The sequence below is a fragment of the Condylura cristata genome, unplaced genomic scaffold (genome assembly GCF_000260355.1).
Source record: "Condylura cristata isolate star-nosed mole 26May11 unplaced genomic scaffold, ConCri1.0 scaffold00010, whole genome shotgun sequence".
In the NCBI taxonomy this organism is placed as follows: domain Eukaryota; kingdom Metazoa; phylum Chordata; class Mammalia; order Eulipotyphla; family Talpidae; genus Condylura; species Condylura cristata.
This window is the reverse complement of record NW_004567111.1, coordinates 31,950,539-31,968,253: the sequence shown is the minus strand read 5'-3', so window position 1 is coordinate 31,968,253 and position 17,715 is coordinate 31,950,539.

Sequence of the window (17,715 nt, the reverse complement as noted above, 5' to 3'; positions counted from 1 at the left end):
AATCTTAAAAAAAAAAAAATTGGTAGGATTCTTCTCTGAATAGGCTTTCCATAATTTGCTGCTGCAAATGTGTCAGAATTTAGAGGAATGAAAAAATACTTTATCAATATTCTCAATTTAATGTAATAAAAAGGTACAAAAACTGATGTAGTTGCAGAGCTGAAAGGTAAGATAAAATACATTAAAATTCTGATTTATTTATTTAAGCAAACTTTGAATTGAGTAGCAACAAAAGAAAGTAGTTATGGATACTTTTTTTCAGAGAAGCTAAGACAAACATTTTATGCAGAAAAGGTGGGAAGCAATGGTTTGATTGGTTATAGCTGCAATGACTGTCTTATTCAGGAAAGCCTGTTGCTATTTGTAATTGGTTACTTATTATTAGTCCTTTGTCAGTTTTACTATATACAAACATCGTCTGCTATTCAGTAGGGCATCTTTACATTTTATGCACACATTTTGCTGTACAGAAGTCTTTTAGTTTGAGGTGGTCTCATTGATTTTTGTCTTTGTTTCTCTTTTGGAGTGTAGTTCCTAACTATAACTCTAAGGCTGATATCAAGGATCATAACCCCTAGGTCCTTTCGTATGTATCTGTGGTTACAGTTCCTTCACCCATATCTTTAATTCATTGTGAATTAATTTCTTGTATGGTGTGCAGTTGACTGCCTAGCTTTAAAATACTATTAATTAAAGACTTCCTTTCTCCATTTTATGCTGTTGTCATCTTTGTCCCGTTACCTGATCATAAGTTGCAGTTTAATTCCAGTCTATCAATTTTGTTCCGTTGATCTGTGTGTCTGCTTTTATTTCAATATCTGAATATTTTAATTACTATTATTTTCAGGTGTAGTTTGAAGTTGGGCTCATGATACATTTATTTTTATTCTTTATTTTTTTTTTTTAAAGATTTATTTATTTGTACATACAGAACTGGGGTACAGGCCAGAGGTTCAGGGACGGTGAGAGGCTTCACCAGAGACAGAGTGGGGAACAGAACAGGCAGATCGATGAAGTACACTGCTGAAGGGAGCAGTGGGCGGGTCAGGAGATGTCTGGCACACCATGTGGTCACCTCCGGGGCAGGCGGGAATCCAACTCATGCGGAAGTGGCTTTAGCTTCTCAGTGCAGTACTTTAAACCGCTGTGCCACCAAGAAGGGCCATCTTTTTTCTTTTTTAGTTCCAAATACATTTTCTGATTTTTTGTTCTATTTTTGTGAAGAAATTGATTGGTGTTTTAGTAGACATTGCATTGAATCTGTTGAACTCTCTGATGGGGTAATGTAATATTTAGGTTGAATTCTGGAGAACTCATCCTGCCTGTGATGTCATGTTCCCTTATGATTTCAAATTGCCATATATATTATATATTGTGACTGCTGAATTTGCTACCTTAAATGTCCACAACTTTTTTTAGTAACTAAGAGAGTCATACTGCTCATCCTTTACTCTTCTAGCAGATGGCACTGCAGCTACCTTCCTTTGGATTCTTTTGGCTTCTGTGGATACTTAGACAGTTGCTTTGTCAGTAGGTTGGCTGTAGGGCATAGAGAGGTACAGTATTTCCAAATATGCTGGGGGTGGGGAGCTGACTTGTGTTCTGGAACCACTGACAACCCTCCTTTATGGCGTCCCAGCTGTGAGACTTGCTATTCAGTCCACTGTTGGTGCACATCCAGACGCTACATTTTCAGGAGAGGGCAGTGGAGTGCAGTCCAGTGAACTTTTATGTAATCTTCTTTGCTGGCCTCCAAACGGCCAGCATATACCATAGTTCCTTCTTTCTGCTAAAAGTCTCACCTGGGCGAAAGATGTGTGCCTCCACATCATTAATTCTCTTCCCTCCCCAGCCACTGACTGGGCCAGTGTCTCTGCCATCTATGCCTTGTGCTCCAGACTGCTGCCTCCAAGTACTTCTCTTAAACCACATTCCATTACACAGATGAGGGGCTTCCTTCTGAACCCCTCTTAGTAATATATGAAGTTCAACAGTTCTTCAACCTAACCATTATGCTGTAGGAATCTTCCATGGAGTCTCTCTGTGGCTAACTATTAATTGTTCCTCTTGGGAGCAAAGCACAGAAATGTATCATTCCCTTGCAAAGCCCCTTATGTTGGATTATCTTCATTAGTTTGGGATGCTACAACAAGGTACCTTTAACTTGGTGGTTTATAAACAACATAAATGTATTTTTCTTTTCTAGAAGCTTGTGATCAGAGTGTCAGCATGTTCAAGCTTTGGTGAGTAACCTTTTCCTAGTTACAAGTTGCTCACTGCATCCTCATGGCTAACTCTCTGGTCTCTCATCATGAGGGCATTCATCTAAGTAGAGTCTTCCCCTCATAACTTAATTACATCCTGCTGCTCCCACTTTCTGATATCTTCACATTGGTCATTAGATTTCAACAGAAAGAACACAAATGTCTAGTCTATAATATATGTCCAATATTACAATATTTTTTTCTATCCTGCTCAATAGAATAAACTATTTGGTATAACATAATTTAACCCAGACTTGACAGTGAAACCTCAAAAACATATCAGTGAGATGTCCAAAAAGAAATTTGACATTGATAGGAGACAGAAAAGGAAAGTGGATGTTCAGAAGCAAATAGCTTAATAACCATCATAATGATATTAGGAGTTCAAAGTGTGCTAATTCAGTTTCCTTGTATGTCATTGAAGACATACAAGATGTTATTGAATATACACAAGGTCACTTAACTGTGTGAATCAAATTAGATTATTGAGTATATTGGCAAAAAGATTTACATAAGCAGTCATAGAAAAATAATATATGAACTGCAAGTATAACTTTTAATGCTGAAAATCATACCTTTTAGATTCTGACTAAACATGTTAGAAATAGATTAGGGAAAAAGTAGGATGTAAAGAAGAAAAAGCCTGGGTAAATGGGACAGAAATGAAATATTAGTGAAGGGGAGAACAGGCATATGAAAAGGGGGCAGTGGAATGCCTTATCTTAGGTGAAGATAATAAGGGGAAGCATTGTCTGTAGAAAATTTAGAAGCTAAATAAATGTGAGCCTATACACTATTTTTTATTAGTGCGGTGTAGAAGGAATTCTAAACTATATCTCTCTTGGGTGAGCCACTAACAGGAGAATGCCATTATTCTCATATTTTCTAATTTTTTAATATATAAAAGGGAAGGCTTATTATGAAAAAAAAAAAAAGGGTAGAGAAGAATAAAGAACACTTGCATAAACACAAGTGGGCCGAAAGAGCTGCTGTGAAAGGGACAGGTTTGCTAGAAGAGAGGCAGGCTGTGGGTGTGGGAGGAGAGCTGCTTTGTGCTGCTTTGCAGAGGGAGAAAGTTGTGAAGACAAACACCTGTGCAGAAGGACTGCTGTCCATATTTTCACATTTTTACCTATTTAGACACTTGTAGCCAATTTATAATTAATTTGAGAGAGTCAAAACGGTAAAGAAATCTGCACTCTTCTTGAACTGCCTCAGAGATGCTTTAGCAGGTAGCTACAGCTAACACAGGATACCCAAAGCCACTTCAAATGTCACAAATTTCACCTACTGCAGTCTTCTAAATAGAAAATAAAGCATGGGGAGTTGATGACTGTATCCATACCGGACTTCCACATATTGGATAAAGAACAATTTTATCAGTTGTTATTGTTAATTCTTGCTTCATAGTAAGTAAAAATTCTTGTTATCTGGTAGGATGATGATAGACTAGAAAATGAAAAAAAGATGGACATAGGTATTCCTTTAATCATTATAAGAGTTGTCAATAATTTACAGCTTTGATTGTTTGGGATGATTTGCTTAACAAGTGTCTGTGGCACTGTATTGTTCCTTAGCGAATTACATTTAGTCAGACCTTTCCTTCTTTCAGAAGAGAAATTAAAAAAAAAAGTACTCCTATTTTACAAAATTAGAAATTTGCATTGGTGGTATTTCTCTCCAAATCTTCCCAGAGGGTCCCTTAGTTCTATAAACACATATATATTTGAAGATCTTTGATATTTATTTATCCATTTTCTCCTCATTCCAAAATAGTTTGAATTCTAAGATCATTGCAGGCTCCTGTCCAGGAATCTCTTCAGTTTATGAAACACACCTATGGAAAAATCTTTTCCATTTCCCTCATATGCCTCCACTGGAAAATGACCTACTTGAACTATTCCTGAACTACAACTGTCCTTTGATATGTTTTTTTGCCATGCAATATTCTTATGGGCACAACAGGCACTTGCATGTACTCCAACATATACTATGCAAAAGTGGCCTTTTGAACTTTATGAATTTTTCAAGATTTCAGTGCTAGCAACTGAAACAATTCTTTTTTCTAAATTTTAATTGAAGCAGCATCAGTTTACAACACTGTATATGATTTAGAGGTATAGGCTCAAACCCTTCAGGTTACAACAGCCATCTACAAAACACCCAAAGTCCTTCACCATTGTCCATTGTGCCTCTCCACACTCTGCTCTCCCCCTCCACCTCATCACCTCTATCCTATAATTCTATTTCCAGGGTTTGTTATTGGTTTACGTTTATCTGCCCTGCTTTGTTTGTTTCTTATATCACACATATCAGTGAAGCCATTTGTTATTTGGCTTTGTTTTTCTGACTTATTTTACGTAGCATAATCCTCTTCAGTTCCATCCATGTTGTTGTAAATGGCAAGAGGTTTTTTCTTTTTATGCCTGTGTAGTATTTCATTTTGCATATGTACCTTATCTTCCCAATTGACACCTCTGTCTTTGGGCATTTAAGTTGTAAAGCAATACTTTCTTGAATATTCTCTAATGCAGCACTGGAATGTGACTTCAGTTTACTTTCATTTTTTTGTTTTTAATAAAACATGATTGCATACTGGGGTAATGTTGGCTTTCAATAATATTTGTGTTTTAGAAATACAGGTTCATGTTTCTTCAGATGTGTGTTAACACACTATGCCCACCAACAAGGCACTCATAATCCTGTACCACAGTCCCTTGAACTTCTCCCCACTTTGCTCCCTACTCCACTTGGTTTGCTCTTCTAGGACGCTTAATTTTTCTTTCTTTCTTTCTTGTGTGTGTTTTTCTATAATATTATGGAGGCCTTAACAATCATGAGGCTTAATCTTATTTTTCTTCTCAACTTGGCAATCACATTTCTATTTTATTTTTTCTTTCTCATGCATCCCTTTTTTTAGAGCAAATGAAAATATTTGTTTTCCAGGGCTACTGTCAAAATTATTAATTTTCAGTGAAATTCTAAAGACTTTCAACTAATGAATAGAGACATTTTATCCATCATTCTGCCTCATAATCTCATCTAATTCTTCTAAGTATTCAAACTGTTTTGGATCTGCTTGCATCCCTTTAATACCTGCTGTTTTTATGTACATTCCCTTAAAGTCTTTATTAATAAATTGTCCTGGCATGTTTCCTCATAGCATGTGCCAGGCTTATGTCTTTTTCTAAAATAGTTTAGTTGTAACAGAATTTACCAACAGGAAAATCAAATGGGGAACCATGTCTGAAGAATTCCCTTGTTCACAGTTTCTATGTATTGGGTCAGAGGAATATAAATCAGGGAGATTCATCTCTGATAACTGGATAGCCAATCCCAAGATTACTGCTGTCCTTCACTTATCCTGCTTCTATGGTGTTTTATTATTTCAAGTCAATAGAGGGAGAAGGCAGTTGACTTAGTGATGAGTTTCCTTACTCTAGCCTTCATCGACTCTGAAAGGCATGGTGAAAATACACCACTGGTACTCTTCATGATTGACTTAGCATTGCTAATAAACATTTATTTATATTCTCTAGTTTTGAGGTACATGTTTTATTTGCTCCCTAGACTTCTCTAGATTAATTAACCTCCATCTCAGTGAAATGCTTCAGTTCATTGTATCATAACCCCAGTGGTATCTGTCCATCACAAATAGACCCTGGAATGATGGGTTTGGTGATCACTGGTCACAGACATGCAGAAGCACTATTGCATAATATGTTATTAAACATGCCAGATGAAGTTTCACATTTATAATGTGATTTTTTTAAATATTTCTCTTAGAAAAACCTGGGAAATTTTTCTTTACATATCTCAATTTTCTCCTTCCCTCTAAAGCAATTTCAGTTTAATGAAGACATTAGAAACTAAGGAAAATGTTTCTTACCTGGGATATTCTATCTTCCAATTCTTTGGGGGATAAGTTTGGGTCATTCAGATTCTACTGGTTTTCATTTCCTGTTATTCAGTCATTTGCTTCTTCAATCATTTTCAGCTTGGTGCCTTAATAAATCAAATTGTTTCCAGACTGGAACTATTAAGTCATCTCAACCACATTATAGTTGACATGTCACCTAACAGTTTCCAAATTATTAGTATACCATAAGTACATGAACACTCAGCTAACCCTATAAAAAAACCAAAAAGACTATTTTTATTTAGCCTTTCTGAAATATTTTTTTCTAACTTACCCATAATACAGATTTTCAGATGATATTGCTTTATTTAATCATAATTGTCAACTGGCAACTTCATAAGTTAATAGGGAATAAAGCTTTTTTTTTTTTCCTGACAACAAAGATTTCTCAAAGATAAAGTCTTCATGTTAACCATATACCTTTGCTTTCATTATTTCTGTGCTTTACTTCCATTTTTCCTTTACTTTCTTTCCTTTCTTCTTCCATCCCTCCTTTCTTTCCTCCATTCCTTCCATAGGAAGGGCAAGAATACAGTCATTGAGGTAACACTGATTCACAGTACTTTATGTGATTCAGAAGCACAGCATCACATCCCTACCAAGTTATCTTCAGTCCTCTACCACAGTCCATTCTTCCCTCTCCCAGTTTTGTCTTACCCACTCCTCTCTATGTTGTAGACTCAATTCCACATTAATATTTTTAGGGTTACTTAATGGTTTGGTTGTATCTAAACTTTGGATTTGTTCCTCTGCATGTTCCTCATGTAGTTAAATCATCTGGTATTGTCTTTTTTTCTTCTGATTTATTAGTATTATCCACTGTAGTTCCCATGAGTATTATTGAAAATGGCAACATTTAATCTTTTTATTGCTGTGTAGTATTCCCTTGTATATATACATAGCGTATTTTTCTTATAAATGCTATTGCCTGATAAGAACTTTTATGTTTTTCATAACTTGGTTATTGTGAATTATTTGCAACAAACACAAAAATACTTTTATCCTTTCACATTAGAGTTTTGGCATTCTCTTCATACCTAGGAGTAGGATTGCTGGATCATTTGGTTAATTTTTTATTTCTACTAATTTAATTTTAATCAATTTGAATTTTGTTTAAAATGTCTTTAATGTTTTACTGGATCAATATATACTCCAACTAACCATGTACTTTAATTCCTTTTTCCCCTACATCCTCATCTGTGCTTCTTTTCTAGTCTTGTTGATGTGAGGTAGTATCTCATTGTGGTTTGATTTGCATTTCCCTGAGGATAAGTGATGATTAGCATTTGGCCTGTATCTGTTGGCCACCTGTGTATCTTCACTGGAGAACGGTAGCTCTTCTACTCATTTCTGATTGGTTCTTTATTACCCTTTTTATGAGGTGTTTGAATTCTCTATATATCCTGGTAGTCAGCCATTTATCACATGTATGATGTGCAAATATTTTCTCATATTTGGTTGGATGTCATTTATGTTTTATTTTTTTTTCACTAAGCAGAATGTTTTTAGTTTGAGATAGTCCCATTTGTTTATTTTTGTTTCTCTTGTAGTTGGAAAAGAGTCCATAAGGACATTGCTGTAGAAAATGTTGTGGAATATTTTTTTCTCCCTTGATTTACAATTTCATCAGTAAGTGTTTCAAGTTTAGCAAGACAGATTTTCTTTCATGGTATGGGTATGTTTTATAAATTTTTGATTATAATAAAAAAACAAACAATTTTTAAGTGTAACAGCTGTGAAAAGTCTACTATACTCAGCACTTTTGAATCATTGTTTTTGAAATTGAACAATCATTATTTCCCTTTTTTAAGTGTAGATTAGTGTTATTTTATAAATTTCTACATACCATTTATTATATATTATTGTTCATAACTGAAGTTAGAAACATTAAGCCATTAAGGTACAGTGCTATGAATATTAAGGTACAACCAGGGGCATAGGTAAATATATAAGTCCCACAAGAGGAACAATTTTTACTCTCAGAGTTCTGCATCTTACAGAAGCCAAACCCCTTAAGAGTAGGTATGCCTGACATAGGAGAAATAGGCCTCTATAAAGATTTCAACATTAATCCAATATGTGTATTTGACTTTCTCTGTAAGCTATGGACATGTATGGCTAACCTTTTCTGGGCAATTGTGTATTTCCTTAGCAGTTTCCTGTACTCATTTATAAACTGTCTAATTATATTACTTCTTGCCCTTCTAACTTAAACTTGTATTTTACTCAGGGTTAAAGTAAAAACATAAATAATCTCTTCATTTACAATTAAATTAAAATAGTACCACACAATAAAATATATAAAGAAGCAAAGTGATGGCAGAAGGTTGAGTTAATTTTATATTCCTTAATAGTTAGCATATCATCACCTAAAATATTAAGAAGATCATATGTATTGCAAGGATAATAGGTTTATATAACTTGTAAAGTGTATTAAATGTTAATAAATATTTGTTTAATATAAAATAAATAATAAAATTTTGTGAATTTTAGTGTTAAAGATACAAACTTCTACAGGAAATATCAAAAACATCCAAATATTTTCTACAGTTTTACTTTCACATATTGAGCAAATATTAGGTCATTAATCCAAGACCCACTGCTCCTTCATTATCCTTTCACTTCTCTCTATATACCTCTTTGTTCAAACTTCCCTACATTTCTTAATTCCATACATTTCTTGACTGTTTTTCTTCACATACCGAAATATTTCCTGTGAGCTCACACAAAATAAAAGTGTCATCTTGAGGTTCATTAAGTGATCTTTGAATAAATAACTTTAATATTCCCTTTTCTATAGAAATTCCTTTGGATTGATTATACCTATTTCAATTATTTAGTAGTGAACCTATATTTTTCCCTAGATTTTTCAGTTCTTACTTTAACAAACCACTCAACATAATCTCTTGCTTCCTTGTCCCCCATCATGAGGAATTTCCATCAGATCACTGAGACTATGTACTCTTACTCATAACAGTAAAAATTGTTATGTTCCCCAATTTCTAATATACACACACACACACACACACACACAAACACACCTCAATATCCCCAGCCTAGATGCACAGGAATGAGATTTATAGTACTAAATAAAACATATTCCTATTCTTCCTAAGATCTAAAAAATTGAGATATTTTAAGATACAGTTTCACTAGATGCAGACAAAAACTGCACTTTATTATGACAAAAGCTAATTTCAAAAATGTGATTTTAAGTATGATAACTAAGGGGCTTGCTGATATTAGACATTAGAATTAAGCTGATTTATATTTGTAGGCAATAATGTAGACTATAGAGATACCAAAAAATATATATATATATATATATACATGGAATCAGACAAAACCAAACCAACAACAAACCCTAGAGATCTGACATTTTTTTTGAGGTTACCACTGAGAATGGGGTGAAGGAGGAGCACAAAGTTAGTGACAGGGTTGTGGTCTGTAGTGGAGGACTATGGGTACCTCGGTGATGTATGTGTGCTGGTAATATACATCTGAAATTGTCTAATATTATATCTCCAAATTAAACATTGTAGACCACTGCTACCTCAAAAAAAAAAAAGTCATGGGCAAATTTATGATTTCCTCACAATGATCTATTCCTGTAAATTTTGAAACGGCAGACCAAAATATGTATTTGTGTGGGTAACAACTTCTTAAGTGGGGGGAAAAAAGGGAGGAAGCAGACTGAACAATTCCTTTTACTTTTTCTGGAACTGTTCATAACACTTGCTACACAATTTCTGTACTACTAGGAGAGAGGGAAGGGACTAAAAGAGGCCAGACGATTAACTCTGATAGTTGTCCTCATCAATGGAAATATAGATCGCTGTGCAGCAAGCTATTGTGAGAGGTACATAAATCCAGGAACACATTATTTCCTTTCAGTGATGACTGGCATGATACCTGTCTCACATCTGCCTTCATCAGCAACACAGATTCTTATTCTATTATACTGAAATGTCATACCTGTAAAAACATTTTCCTTGGAGTTATTTTGGAACATTAGAAAACCATCTGTGATATTTTTTGTTTGTTGCAAAAGGCACTGACATGCTCAGCAGCCATTCTGCATTTGTTATAAATTCTACATATGTTATATATGTCCCCTGCAGAGATATTCCTAACTTGATGATTGCAAGCTAAATCTGTGTTTGGCACTGGGTATGCTGTCGGATTGTAATAAGTTAAGTTTTCAAAGCTTAGAATCATGACAATAGCAATAAGATGAGGCCAAATTTTTATATCTACCTACCTACCTACTTACCTATCTTACCTTCCTACCTATATTATGATTCCCAAAGCAAACAAAGTGATATTAACATAGAAAATGACTGTTTAAACATTTCAAGGCTCAGACTTCATGTTAGTAATTTGATTGGAATGCATTATTGTATTTTACTAATTTCATAGTTTGTACATATCTGGGGAAAGAGAAGAAAATGGGTAGAAGTGACAGTGAATTTAATAAAAATGAAGCTAGGAGAGAACATATATAATGGTAATAAAAGGAAAGCTATGTGGGGTGCAGTATGCAAAATAAATGGAAAGCAGAGGGTGCCTCTGGAAACAGAAACCTTTGAAGGAAAAGACTTGAGAAGGAAATGGATCTTCAGTGTTGATGCTGTATTAAAAGAGAGAACACTTTGGCATCTTTCCCCCATAACTACTGATGGCAGAACTACTTGGAAATTATTTATTACAAGGGAGATGGCTTTCATCCTTTTAAACTATATTATAGCTAAATGGGATTCATGAGGAAGTTTAGGGGAAAAATCAGACCTCAAATATGGCAGATTGGAGCTATACATAATAATTGGGCTATTGATATATTGGTTATAAATATGTGCAATAATTAAATTACTTTTTAAATAATACGAAAAGTATTTTCCATACAAAACTTCATTTGCATTAAACTTTAATACTATTTTGATTAACTTTTCATTTCAATTATTACTAAGTTCACTTGTCCAGACACCTCTCCTGCTCTTTTCCTTTCTCAGATACTGTGAGAAAACAACAGCCAAGCAAGCTTATTTTGTCTCTAGATGATTACATTTTGCTTCTGACTTCTAAATACTTTTAAGAAGATCTTTCTTCTAGCAACAAGATATGCCTCTTTATTTTTTGCATGTCAAACTCTTACTCATCCTTCGGGTCTCAGTTTAGATACCACCCACTTGTTTTTGGAGAGTTTCATTCACTTTTTCTCCAGCATTTTGTTTTCTGAATAACACTCATAACCTTTAAACTTAACCTAAATCATTTTGCTGCTGGTCCACAAACACTATGTAGTTAATTAATAGCTCTCTTGTTTTGCCCTTATCTTTCCATAACTAAATTAAATCGTTGGTGAATAATTTCTAAATAAATTATATGTAAATATTGGGTTCCTCTTGAAATGTTCATAATCAACTGACATGATATTTAATATTCTGCTTTAATATATATGATATGTACCTGTTTTATAGATTTATTTACTTTTTATTTTAGCCATCTCTATTGCCATAAATCAGCATATAGTGTTAGCGTTCTTTTTCTGACAAAATGGAAGAATATTACTTTATCCACACAAATTCATTCATTATTAAATATTTATTGATTATCTTTCATATGCCAAACTTAATAGGTAATCTTAGGTTACTGTTTCCTTAATATTGAGAACAAATTAAGATTGGATCATAATTAATAGAATAGGCTATTAAAATTATATTTAGTATAATTAGTTATGACTATATATAGGAAACAAACCCTTGTTTTCCCTTAATTGTTGGTTCACCTTGGGTTAAATTTCTCTCATCTTCTACTGGCTAAATAATTTTTATAATTCACATTTTATTTAATGTATCTTTAGCTTAACTAAATATTCATCAAAAATAAATTTTTATTATCTTATAGATTTATTTTAGTTTGGAATATCTAAAATTTCTGTTTTGATATTAATAAAATTATTCATGTATAGCATTATGAATGAAACAAATTTTATTAATGGGTTAAACAAATCAGTTATTAAGCACTTTTTTGAGGCTAGTAACATGTTTCTCAAGTTATAACTCATTATAGTATGAAACTTGATTTGGTAACAACACATATACATGAATTAAGAATGAACTTTCACTAGAAAATAATAACAGTATGATTTTTTTTAAAGATTTATTTATTTATTCATATGGAACTTGGGTACAGGGCAGAGATGTGGATTCACCAGAGACAGAAAGGGGAGCAGAACAGGCAGATCGATGAAGTACACTGCTGAGGGGAGCAGCGGGCAGGTCAGGAGATGTCTGCCTCGCCATGTGGTCACCTCCAGGGCAGGCCTGGATCGAACTCATGGGAAAGTGGCTTTAGCTTCTCAGTGCAGTGCTTTAACCCGCTGCGCCACCAGGGAGGGCAAACAGTATGATTTTTTAAAGGGGAGTTAATATACTGAATTCCAGTCAAATTTTCAAAAAGCATTTATAGAGTTTAGGTATGTTAAAGTACAAAAAGACTAGAATATTCTAAAGTATTTTGTATATATGTTTTATTCACTTTCTCTTTCAAAATGATATTTCATAGATAGCTACCTTCATTTCTTGTACATGTGAACCTAAAATATTAGATTTCTAATTCTATTGCTGTGGTATTAAAAATCTCCACTTTGTGTGTATAACTACAAAAAATGTATTCAAATATGAGAAGTTTATGCTTACAATGTTTAAAATCAATGTCATAAAATTAACTTCCAAACATTAACTAATATTAAAACAAAGAATAGTAAGAAATATTTAATATGAAATTTGAGCAACTTTAATGATTTTTATTACCTTTATTTTTTGAGTCGAAATTGGTTTTTAAAGTTACCTTAGGTGAGTAATCACTTCTCAGAATACTTTTAAAGACAGAAGAAAAATAAATATTCTCTAAAAAATATAATTAAAGTTTTATTACATTGAAATGAGTATAAATAAATTATTGGCTTTGTTTAAGCTGGGTGTGGAGAAGTGTGAGGAGTTTGTTAATTGGTATCTTTACCAATGAAGATAAAAAGTGAGTCTTTATTGCAGTCTTCATAGTTGTCCCAATACCATAGCAATGAAAAGAGTAACTAATTGAATTAAGATAGCTATTGTACACAAAAATGTTTGTAAAGCTTTATTACTTCACAACATATAAATAAAAACAGTATTTATCCTTTTAAATTAATAATGACAATTCTATTGAAGATGACCAAATGTGTGTTAATATAAACAAGAGTTTTACATTTCCCATTAAATTTCTGAAGATTATGTTAATAATTAGACATTAATTTGCACAGACAAGACAGGTAGGAAATTATCTGAGTCGAAGTATTATATAAATAATATGTAAAACATTATGTAAAAGAGATGAATGATTCTAGGGGGAAAAAAAGCAAAAGTATGTAACTCTTATCTCTATTCTCAATTTATTTGAACCTCATTCACATGAATTTTCCTGATTATTTAAAGGATTTGTCTTGACCATATTTTGGAATTATATACTTCTAACTATTTATCCCAAATTTATACCACCTGTTGCAAAAATCACAGACTGTGTTTATATTCTTTTGGTTAACAGACCAGCTACCTAATGCTTGCTCAACCTTATAGTTAACCTTAGGATCTTGCTCATAAGCTGTTTAAAATCTATGCCCATCACTCCCAATGCCCTCCCTTTTTCTCAGAACTAGTTCTTGAAAATAAAATGAACAGATTTCACAGTCTTAGTATCTTCTTGCTTTGCTTTTAAAGGGAAATAATGTGTTTAAATAGCTTGAATGAAAAGTATCTGGAAAGTCTGATATTGTGATTTTTCCTTCTAAAATTAATTTTTGATTAGAAAAGTTAGAATAAAGGACAATGGTTCTACTGCATATTTTGACCCTTCACAGACTGAGTGTCAGTGAAATCAGACAACACCTCTTAGCCTCAGTTCTTATCTATTGAGATTAATTGAGGTAAGTTATGAAAATTGTTCAGCTCACTGCCTATCAAATAATTTTTCTCAAAAGAATAACTCTAAAAAAGTAGAAACAAACTAAATACTTATTCTCCAATAAACTACATGCTATAAATTAGTTTTTGATGTAATACATCTAAATATTACGTAAAATGTAACAAAATGTAGTATTTCTTGGGAGAAATCAGAAATGCAAGTAGAAAATCAAATAGACTTAATAGTTCAAAGCAATGCTATCTTTATCTTAGTATATTTTGGATTAAAAAAGAAGCCAGTGTGCTATGATCTTGTTGAATGTGTAAAAGATCAGTAAAAGCAAAACAAAGAGGAAAGAACAAAAAAATGGAAGAGGGAGTAAGGAAGTGGAACCTGTTCTAGTCACCATGTCGGCATTTTTGTCCATCTTTACAGAACATATGTGACTATGTGCAGTTTGGTTCTCAATAAAGCGTGACCATAATCTCATCTCATTGTCCTTAAGACAGGGAATCAAAAATCCTACCCAGTAACTCTGTATTTCACTAAAGTGGGAAACAGGGAGCCAAGTGTAGGGTACAGATTTCTTTCAGGATATAATTATGATGATGTTACATAAACATTCACTTGAATAAAATACTTACAATTAATCATGACACTCCACAACTATATTATTTTAGCTTTCTGTAATTATACAAATTTATATATCATTGTTGAAGCAAAAAATATAATTATTCATTGTTCATAGGTCACTATACAGAGGAAAAGGATAATACCATACTATTCTTATTAAAATTGCTGTCCTCGGGCCCTGCCTGGTGGCGCAGCGGGTTAAAGCACAGCACTAAGAAGCTTAAGCCACTTCCGCATAAGTTCGATACCCGCCTGCCCTGGAGATGACCATATGGTGCGGCAGACTTCTCCTGACCTGCCCGCTGCTCCCTCAGCAGTGTTCTTCGATCTGCCTGTTCTGCTCCCCACTCTGTCTCTGGTGAATCCTCTCACCCTCCACATCTCTGGCCTGTACCCCAGTTCTGTACGAATAAATAAATAAATCTTTTAAAAAAAAGATATTTTAAATGTAATGAACTAAAAATAATGAAAAGAAAATGACACACCACAGTGTAAAATTTAGCTAAAAATGAAAAAAACAAGGTAATAAATGTTAAACTCCAAAATGATGGCAGATTCAACATGTACTCAGTAACCCATAGGTGAAAAAGCAAAGCATAACCCCCCAAAAATTGTTAGAAAATACTTTGAACTGAATGATAAAGGAGAGATAATATGTGAATTACAAATGATAGGAACAGTAAAGGATGAATTTGTCATATCTGTATAAAAGGAAATAAAGGAAGAAACTTGGAAAAATTGATGATGTGATTAAGAAGAGAAAAAAGAAATTCACATATTTCAAATAAAACATAAGAAAGTAGGTAGAAATAGATAATAGAATATAGTGGTCAATATACACAAACAACAGACAATGCTAACAATATGTTTCTTAGAAGGGATTAGATTCACTATTTAGAATAATAAATATTATTAATTAAATATTATTTTAGAATAATCAAGAAAAAGTACTAGTACTTTTAACTAGTATCATTTCATCAGTACAAATAACTAGTATCAGGATATGACTACTACACTTGTAGAAATTGTGATGTTATACTAATAATTTTTGATAACTTCAATTAATAGACAAACTTGACATTTTTTTTTTACATTTAAAACAATATTGTTCTTCCTAAACACCAGATTTTTGCTGTGTTTAGGTTATATTAAATTCAGTTTTTTTAATTAAATTTATTCTTTTAATTGTGGTAACATGAGGTGGGGAGAAACCTCACCATCAAATCTCCCGTAGTCCATCACCATAGTGTTGGTGTTTCCTTTCCTTTTTTCCTTCTCATCACCCAACCTTACTTAGGATGTCTCAGTTTTCAAGAGTTAACTCTATTGTCATTTTCAGGACTTTACTCCTTTATCAATTTGATATATTTCATTATATCATCCAGAGTGGGGAGCAGAACAGGCAGATCGACAAAGTACACTGCTGAGGGGAGCAGCGAGCGGGTCAGGAGAGGTCTGCCATGCCATGTGGTCACCTCCAGGGCACACCGGGATCGAACTCATGGGAAAGTGGCTTTAGTTTCTCAGTGCTGCGCTTTAACCCGCTGCGCCACCAGGGTGGGCCCTATTATATCTTTAAATAATATATTTCTCTAGTTTTCAAGATCATGACATATGTTTTTGGTATCATCTTTGTCCACTCCTTATCTAGACTCCATGGCAGTTAATAATGCTTTCTCTTTAATACGAGGAAATGGTAACTGGGAATTCTTTCTAGTCCTGGGATCTATGGATTTGAAATATGGCTCTATGATACTGTCACATGAGTTATGTATAAAATAGATATGTTCTGGACACAAACAGCTCCACTTATGTATATTCAGTTGCTCATTTATACTTAATGTCTTCATGTATGGATCTGAGCCAGAGAACTTCCAATTTCAATAGGGAAGGAGCTGCATATATATATATATATATATATATATATATATATATGTACGTATGTATGTATGTGTATATATGTATGTTTATGTGCATATACATACATATATGTGTATATATGTATGTATATATACATACATGATATACATATATGTATATCATGTATGCATATGCATGTGTATACACACACACATAGCATTTTTAGTTTATCACATTGAATCTGCCAATCAGGTTCAATTCCTCAACACTTGATAAGAACCTGGTTAAAGTTAAGCTTCTAAAATGAGAGGGTACAATTGTTCCAGAAAAGTCCTCGTGGATTTTTGGCTGAACAGATGGTAAATTAACTCACAAAGTAACTCAACTGGAACCATTCAAAAATAGTTTTAAATGCAAAAAACAATATAGTTAGGTAGACACCATGGTCAGATGGCTACAGTAGAATACTGAAAGTAGCCTATAAAACAATTAAGACCATGTATGGTAAGCAGAGTCTGATGATTCATTATTTACATTGTTCTAGAAATAACAATTGGGAGACCTCATTATTAATTTCAGATACTCTTTAATGAAAAGGATTATTAAGGCTGATGATAACCCCAAAGTGGTTGCAAAGTTTTATAAACAGACACTCTAGTGTGATAATACAGCTATCTTTATGTAGAGGGTAAAGGAGAAGTTTGAAAATGGAATCGATTCCATTCAGTCTTTGATTCAAAACAGGAATATCATAATTTTAAAAACTGATAGAGCATACTAACAGACCTCACCTGGTTATATTATCATTAATGTATAAGTTATTTAATTCTAAGGATCAAAACAATGCTAGAAGATTATATAGGTCACAAACATGACAAACACAGAAGAATTTATATGCTATCATAGATGTATTTTATGATGCCATTCTATTTAGACAACCTTCCCCATATTAAATTAATGTGAATGTTTTAGTCTTCACATTTGGGTTCAAACTTCATAAAACTTGTTAATTAATGTTTCGATACTGTTTTCCTTTTCTTAATTTCTTTCTGTTAACTCTTTTGTTTACATTTCTTCCTTACCAGCTTTATGAATCAT